A 7,413-nucleotide genomic window follows, 5' to 3' on the forward strand; every position below is an offset into this window, starting at 1 on the left:
AATTAGATTAATGTCCATTAAAATAGTATACTTCGTTTAAGCATGGAAGTATAAACTGCATATCGCATTATTAACCCATATCCTATTCGCAATAAATCATCATGGAAAGTGCTAGGAATCCTTAGGAAAGTGCAAGGCATGAAATGATTCTTACGATGCATAACTCTAGGCAATTATCATTTGTCAACTGCATAAATTATCAAGTAAAAGGTTACTTGTTTAGCATGAATTTTGTTCGCAAAGTTATAGGAAGATTAGTTGGAATTAACCTAACCTATGCTTGACCTTAAATCGATAAGTTAGGGTTGAAAAAATCAATTTATGCATAGACAACGAGTCATGTGTTTATGAAATGATAACGTAACTATCTTCAAGAGTTAAACAAATTGGCATAAACCTAAACACCTAAACCGCGGAGTACTCGTTTGGAATGGGATCACTAATCCAAGTTTCCGCCCGTAGACTAGTATGCGGGCCTCGAGATCCAATCTCGAGTCACGTTAGCCTCTTGTGCAGGGCCCGGAAGGCGAGGGATTTATGGCCAGAGCCCCCTGGCACCAAAGCGTCCTCATGCTCCAAGTAGCGCTCCACGGAGAGACCTCTCGCGGCGGGTTCTGTCCACTTTCCCGGCACGGTTAACAACCTCCTTGGTTAGGGTCAGGCAGGGAGTCAGGGGTAATTGAAGCTGCCTCTCCCTTCAGGCCTTCAATCTGAAGTATTAGATATCTATTTATCTTTTAATTCATTGATCAAACAAAGCCAAACAGTGCTCTTAAATCTGTAACAAGCACAAACATTTCCATTGGTTGTTTTTGTTGGCAAACTACTAAGAAATGAATCCTTCCTTTCGAATGCGTCCATCACTCGATCCGGGATGACTTGCGACTTAGCAAGATCCCTTATATCCTGGGTTAGGTCGTACCCTACTAACCCGACTTGGTCAAATCTTTAAGTTCATAGATTATTTTAGTTTATCGGCTAGTCTTTTGCTTCCAAACAATTATCTTTACTCAAGAAAGATACTATATTAGGATGATTATTCATCCTTTTGCAAGATAACTTGCATAAGGACCTACAACCTCATTGCGAGAATTGGCCATTCCCTTGTGATCCAATCACAAGACCATACGACTCTGCACTTGTTGCACAAGCATCGCATCGAACTATGAGACTATACTACTCATTGAATGGAGTCATGAAATAATCTGTTCCTGATTACATTAGGCCGACGTCATCAGTCCTAGGGTTCCAAGATTCATCTCATAAGATTCTTAAGTACAAACCCTAGATCACTTTCCAAATATGTTTCACTGTCCCTACATTCAGTGAATGTGGGCAAGTATTTAGGGTATAGGAGTTTTAGTTTTAGCAATATGTATGATTAGGTTACGTATTAATTCCTAGTGAATTTCTTGGAATTTGCCTAACGGGTTAATTAAAGAAGCTGATTGTTACATGTCCAACTAATGTGTTAGGTAATTAAATAACTAAAACAACCCGAGGAAAGTGCGGAGGATGGGCCATAGGTCCGTCCTACGGATGGGTGGTCCCGGTTGGCCGGGAACTTTTCTCAAATCACGATGGACAGCAGGAAGATCGTCAAAGAACACGAACAACGAAAGCGTTGACCTAGAGTTATGATTGATCCCGATTTATGTTGTTTTAGGGGAACGGAATGGGACAATGCCTTATGGCAGAGAGATTGAGCTTTGCATCCCTCTCGTTTCCCATTCTCCTTGAACCAAGTGCAGCGTGAATCCGCTTCGGGCCTAGCATTTATGCGTAAAGTAGTTCGCTTGGGTCTGACGCTAGTTGCCATTAAGAAATGACCAATAAGAAAACCCTAAATTAGGTCGGTCCTATGTGGGAACGACCGGAATACTTCCGCTACGTGGCAGACGCGGAAAGTCCTAGATCACAAACCCCGTAACATTCCATGGGAGTGCAGGGCGGAGCTTTCTAGATGTCCTTTCCGATGGACTGCTAAGACGTGTCCTGAAGATATCAAGTGGACACGTTACAGTAGGCCGCTTGTCTTTATGTTGTATCTTATCTATACCTTGTGTATATTGTATTGTGTTGAAAGAAGAAGACGAAACTAGCAAGAAAATATTTTGGCCGCCATCTCTCTTCTTGTGTTCTTGAGTGAGCTTACTCTTGTGTGTATGGTGTGCGTTTAGTGCAACATCTCAAGCAAGTCCCCCTACTACATGATTCATGGCACTTTTTGAATCCTTTTTTGACTTTTTTGATATGCAAAAATTTTCCTTTGCTTAGACGTGAAGACTTAAGTCAAAGATTTCAAATTTCTTTTGTGTTTATATGAGGTGTGAAGCTTTATTTTTTCTTAACAAGTTGTACACATAGGCTTCATTCTTAATAAATTCAATACTTGTTGAAAACTCAACACATGATGTTGTTTACATTAAAGCATCAAGACGACCCCTTTTCAAGCTTTATATGGGATAGATTGTCTCACATTGCTCAAGTTTTCAGATCTTGCCCTAAAGGTGGAAGCCTCTAAGAATATTTTGGAAGAAATAGATGAATAAGTTAAGGCATGAGACAAGATATACAAGCAACCAACGATCCATAAAAAGCCTATGTTAACCTAGGAAGGCAATAGCAAATATTCAAGAAAGGAGACATGGTTTTTCTCCATGTCTACTTGAAGAAGAGCAAACAAGGAAATATCTATTGACTCTTTCTTGCAGACATATCCTCTACACCTCAAGGCGCTTCTCTGTACCACTTTACAGCTCAACATGATCTCCTGTGTAAGTCGGCAACATTGCTAAAATTTGTCTTCATTGTTCAGATCTGCTCTTCCTCTAGACGTATTGTTGTTGCTGTGTGCACAGGCCGTGATCTTCCCTGCAACCGTAGTGCAATTGAAGGTTGGCTTATGAGCTCTTTCCCCATCAAAGGATTCATCAAATGATTGCCTCTATAGACTATTGAGACCAAAAAACCAATCAGGTCTGTTAGAAACCTTAAAGACTTCATAGCCATTTTGCTTCAAGCTCTTTTTCACTCCATTTTCCAACTCCTTCCAGCACGCTGAAGGCCCTACCACTATGATCTAACTGAGCATTGAAGTTCACAGTAAGATTCACCCATCAAACCAGCAAGGAGGGGAGACTTTGAATGATTTGAAGACCTCAAGACCAAGCATCCAACACCAAGCTCAAGTCCTTCTTCCACTTCAGTTTATGCCACTCTGATATGAGTTCTTACTTAGTTTCCAGCAAAGCATCACTCCAAATCAGCAAGAGGAATCAAACATCAAGCAACAACAACATCAAGAATCAAGCCAATATCTTTTGATACTACATTGCTGATTTTGATGCCAAATATGAAGATTTCTGCTGCATTGGCCTCATAACAGCATGATTGTCACACAGCGAATTGCGCAATGGCATCCTGTTGCTTACAACTAAGGCGGCAACCAAGGCATACCTGGCAACAAGGCTACAAAGGCTTCATTGGTGCCATGTGTTGCATGTGAGGTGGAAGTGTTTGCTTGAAGATGACCTGGTATATATGAGCACACAAGGACAAATAGCTAATATATTCACAAATGCATTGGGTGTAGATAAGCTTTGGAAGTTTCAAAGGTTACTTGGAGTTGTAGAGATACAATTGAGCTCGAGGAGGAGTGTTGAGATGGCAAGCCCAACATGTGCGGACATTGATGATGGACCGCCTGGTTAGATGGGTTCGCACGCCCACATTTAGCACATTGGTGGCCATTATGACCCACACATAGCCACTAACTTATCACTCGTTATATTTAGCTTGTTGCACCTACTAGTTGACATAGTTATAGCACTAGGTAAGATAGTCAGTTATGCATTGTTTGACTTAGTAGGCCGCTTTTCTTTATGTTGTATCTTATCTATACTTTGTGTGTACATTGTATTGTGTTTGAAAAGAAGAATAAGAAACCAACAAGAAAATATTTTGGCCTCTATCTCTCTTCTTGTGTTCTTGAGTGAGCTTCTTCTTGTGTGCATAGTGTGTGTTTGATGCGACATCTCAAGCAAGTCCTTCTAACACGTGATAACAACAAAATGGAGTTGCTTAACAAAATAATTGCAATTTGTTAAATGCAGCAATAAGAGCTACACTATCAATGGCACATCTTAAAGAAAGAGTATTGGGAAGAAGCCATTGCCATTGCAACTTATCCCCAAAATAGGTTGTATTCTACTTCCTTTCACAATCATACTCCCTTGAATTATGATTTGGCCACCCTCTTGGCTTATCACATCTCCGGATATTTGGATGAATAGCCTTTCTAGTCAATATTGACCACAAAAAGTCTTTATCTATGGTAGGAGTGCTATATTTCATGAAGTCAATATCTTTTTGATATCCTTAACCACCACAAATCCTTAGTCTCTTACTCTCTATCTAGTTGCACCTCTGAAATCCACCTCCTCTCCCATCTCATCCATTGACAATCACACTTCAAACACTGGGTCCTACATATCGTCTTCCCACTTTAATACTCAAAAGATTCCCAATACACCTATCACATGGGACAAACCTCTTGCACATGTCCAAGAAAACTTAATGCCTCTTACTCAAAGGTTTACTAAAGGCCAAAAACAAATAAATTCTCCTTCCAGCTCATCCCACAAGTGACGACTTGAATTTTAGTGTATTGCCAATGTGCAAATTTCAACACCTTCTTCTCCTCTCCATTCTCTCAATAGTCTTCCTTACTATTCTCTAACTGAAGCAAGCCAGCCTTATCATCATTTACAAATTGTAGGGAGCTTAGATAAGCTCAACCAATTAGCATCCATGGCACCTGAATACTTGCATCAACAAACCACATTTCCCTAGCAACAATTGTTATGCCTATTGCCCCTATGCAATCTTCAACTCTTCCTCTACCTCAACCCCATTCCCCTACTCATTGCCATCATAACTCCCAAGCTAAATACTTCTCCTTGTCTCCCTTCCAACTCAGCACTGCTCCATAAAAGGAACCTATAACAACAAGCAAAAAAGAGAAAGAGATACTCAGAACCTCATCTACTGATCCATCCTTATTGTCTTTAGCTCCAAAGAAACCTCATTTGTCGTATTCATCTCTTGAACTACTCATTTCAAAACTAGCAGGTAATCTGAGAAGCAAAGAGACTTCCTCCTCTGTAAGACTTCTTCAAAGATCGACATGCCTAATTGCAATGTCTTCCACGAATAGCATCACCCCCCATGTGCCCTCATTGTTACCAATAGTCATCCTCCATCACCCATCTCCACTTCCAAATCCATTACTCTTTTTAGCTCATCTGACTCTAATGAAGATGAAGTAATGTCATTACCCACTCCATGCTTCAAGAGCTTGGATGATCTTTCAGTTCAAGCTAATATTGCAGTTGGCCAAGCAAGAAATCCACTCGATGAGAGAACTCCCAAGCCACCAAACAATCCTTCCATCACTCAAATTTCCTTCAGTTATATTTTCTATTATTTTTAATGGAATCCTTTTGAGGGGGGATGTTAGGATAAAGTTTGGATAAGATATTTAGAGATAAGGATATGCAATAAGTGGATGAAAGGATCCCAAAATGATCCTCATTGTAAATATCTCATATATTTAGAATAGGAGCTCACCTACCTCATTCAATATACCATGTGTATATATAGCTGCAAGCAATGAAATTAATAACTATAGTTCGCTCTACTTTCCATACTCTCTCTATCTCTCTTTCATACATTGTGCATGGTGTCTTCTCATTAGCTTATCTTCTAGCCTATCATTTTCAAGACGGGGGCTTGCTTCATTTGTTATTAAAGAGCACATATAATACTTTTTTAGTTATCAATAAATAACTTAGCAATTTTAGAACAAATTTGGGGAGCATGACAATTGGCTCATGACCCATTGCAAGTTCTAAGAGGCCTAACTAAACAATGTTTAATTTTTCTAAGTTAGAGCTTAATAATTTGATAAAAATGGGTAACATAATAACTTGCTCACTTTTGATGAATTCTTATGGACACAAATAAGCAATCTAAATTTTGATAACTAGAAATCTAAAAGAATTTATCACTAATTTAGCAACATAACTTAGTTCAAGGCTTATTGAGTCTTTAACAATTCTATTGATCAATTAACCATTGAAATGACTAGAAATGGAGAAGTGCACATCTTAAGAGACAAATTGGGAGAATAAAGGACTAGAAAGATTAAGAGATGAGGTGTCTTTATTTAGACATGCCTACTCATTGTTTCCATCTTCTCTTGTTCTTGTTGATCTTTTTCTCTACTTCTAGGTTGTGCCATTATGTGCACATGCATGTATTTCAACAAACTCTACAAGTGGAGAACAAGGAACTACTAAAAAATGACATACAAGCCTTGTTCATTCAAAATTTTGTCAAGCTAGTCAACAACCAAGTGTGAAAATCTAACCCTAGTTTCTTGATAACTCGGGGCCATTATCTCACTCTAATAAACTACCTTATAGCATGCTTAATCATTTATCCACAATTAGGACTTGTTTTCTATCATTTCTGGTGATAAATTTAATAAAATTTGAATATAAAACATCTCTCAACTCTCTCTCATTCTCCCTCCATGTGTGACCACACAAAATGTGCAATCAATTCATTTTATATTGTGTTGAGCACATGGGGATGGGTGGTTACCAATGTGGTTGAAGGGCACGAGTCTTTGTTGATGTGACCTTCAATTGACCTACCATGCAACACATTTGTGTGCCATAAGATCCATGTAGGATTCTAGCAATCGACAATTGCATATTTTTGACATGGCCAATCATGTATTACTTTCTTTACATACCCATAAATGCCATATTGCAATGTGTAAAGGAGGTCATTCCACCTTGCTAGACATCATTCATGTGCTTGCAACTTGTCCAAGAAGCGACAAACTTGTTGGGCCCACCCATACCAATGGTAAGAAACTACATGCAAGGCTACCCTAGTGGGATTTGAGGCATCCTAATTATAATAATAATAGAGGAGGACATCAAAATCTTATAGCAAGGAAGGTATCAACATCCCAAAAGCCTCTTGCGGTGTCAATGTAGGAAGTATCTTCCATGCTTGAAGGAACATAAGGGCAAGAGTTGATAGAAGATCTGAAAGGAGGAGGTAAGGGAACTGCAACATAAAGAAGAGGAAGCTACAAAAGAACTTGCAGAAATGTAGTGGAAGCTCAAGGGATGACAAGAATCTAGTAAGAAATATCGACCTAAGCCTCATGAGAAGTTTAGCTTGGAGAGAGGAAGTTAATGAGCTAGAACATGTAGCAATAGAAACCTCTCAATCTCAATCTAGTCACTTGCATTTCCACTTTTGTGTGGCTATTATTGCACCTCATGTGCTAAGGCTATCTCTATATCTCTCTATTTTTTTGTTTGTTTGTCT

Source organism: Lygodium microphyllum, chromosome 9 (assembly GCF_053477565.2).
Source record: "Lygodium microphyllum isolate KBCC chromosome 9, Lygodium_microphyllum_v1.1.10, whole genome shotgun sequence".
NCBI lineage: Eukaryota > Viridiplantae > Streptophyta > Polypodiopsida > Schizaeales > Lygodiaceae > Lygodium > Lygodium microphyllum.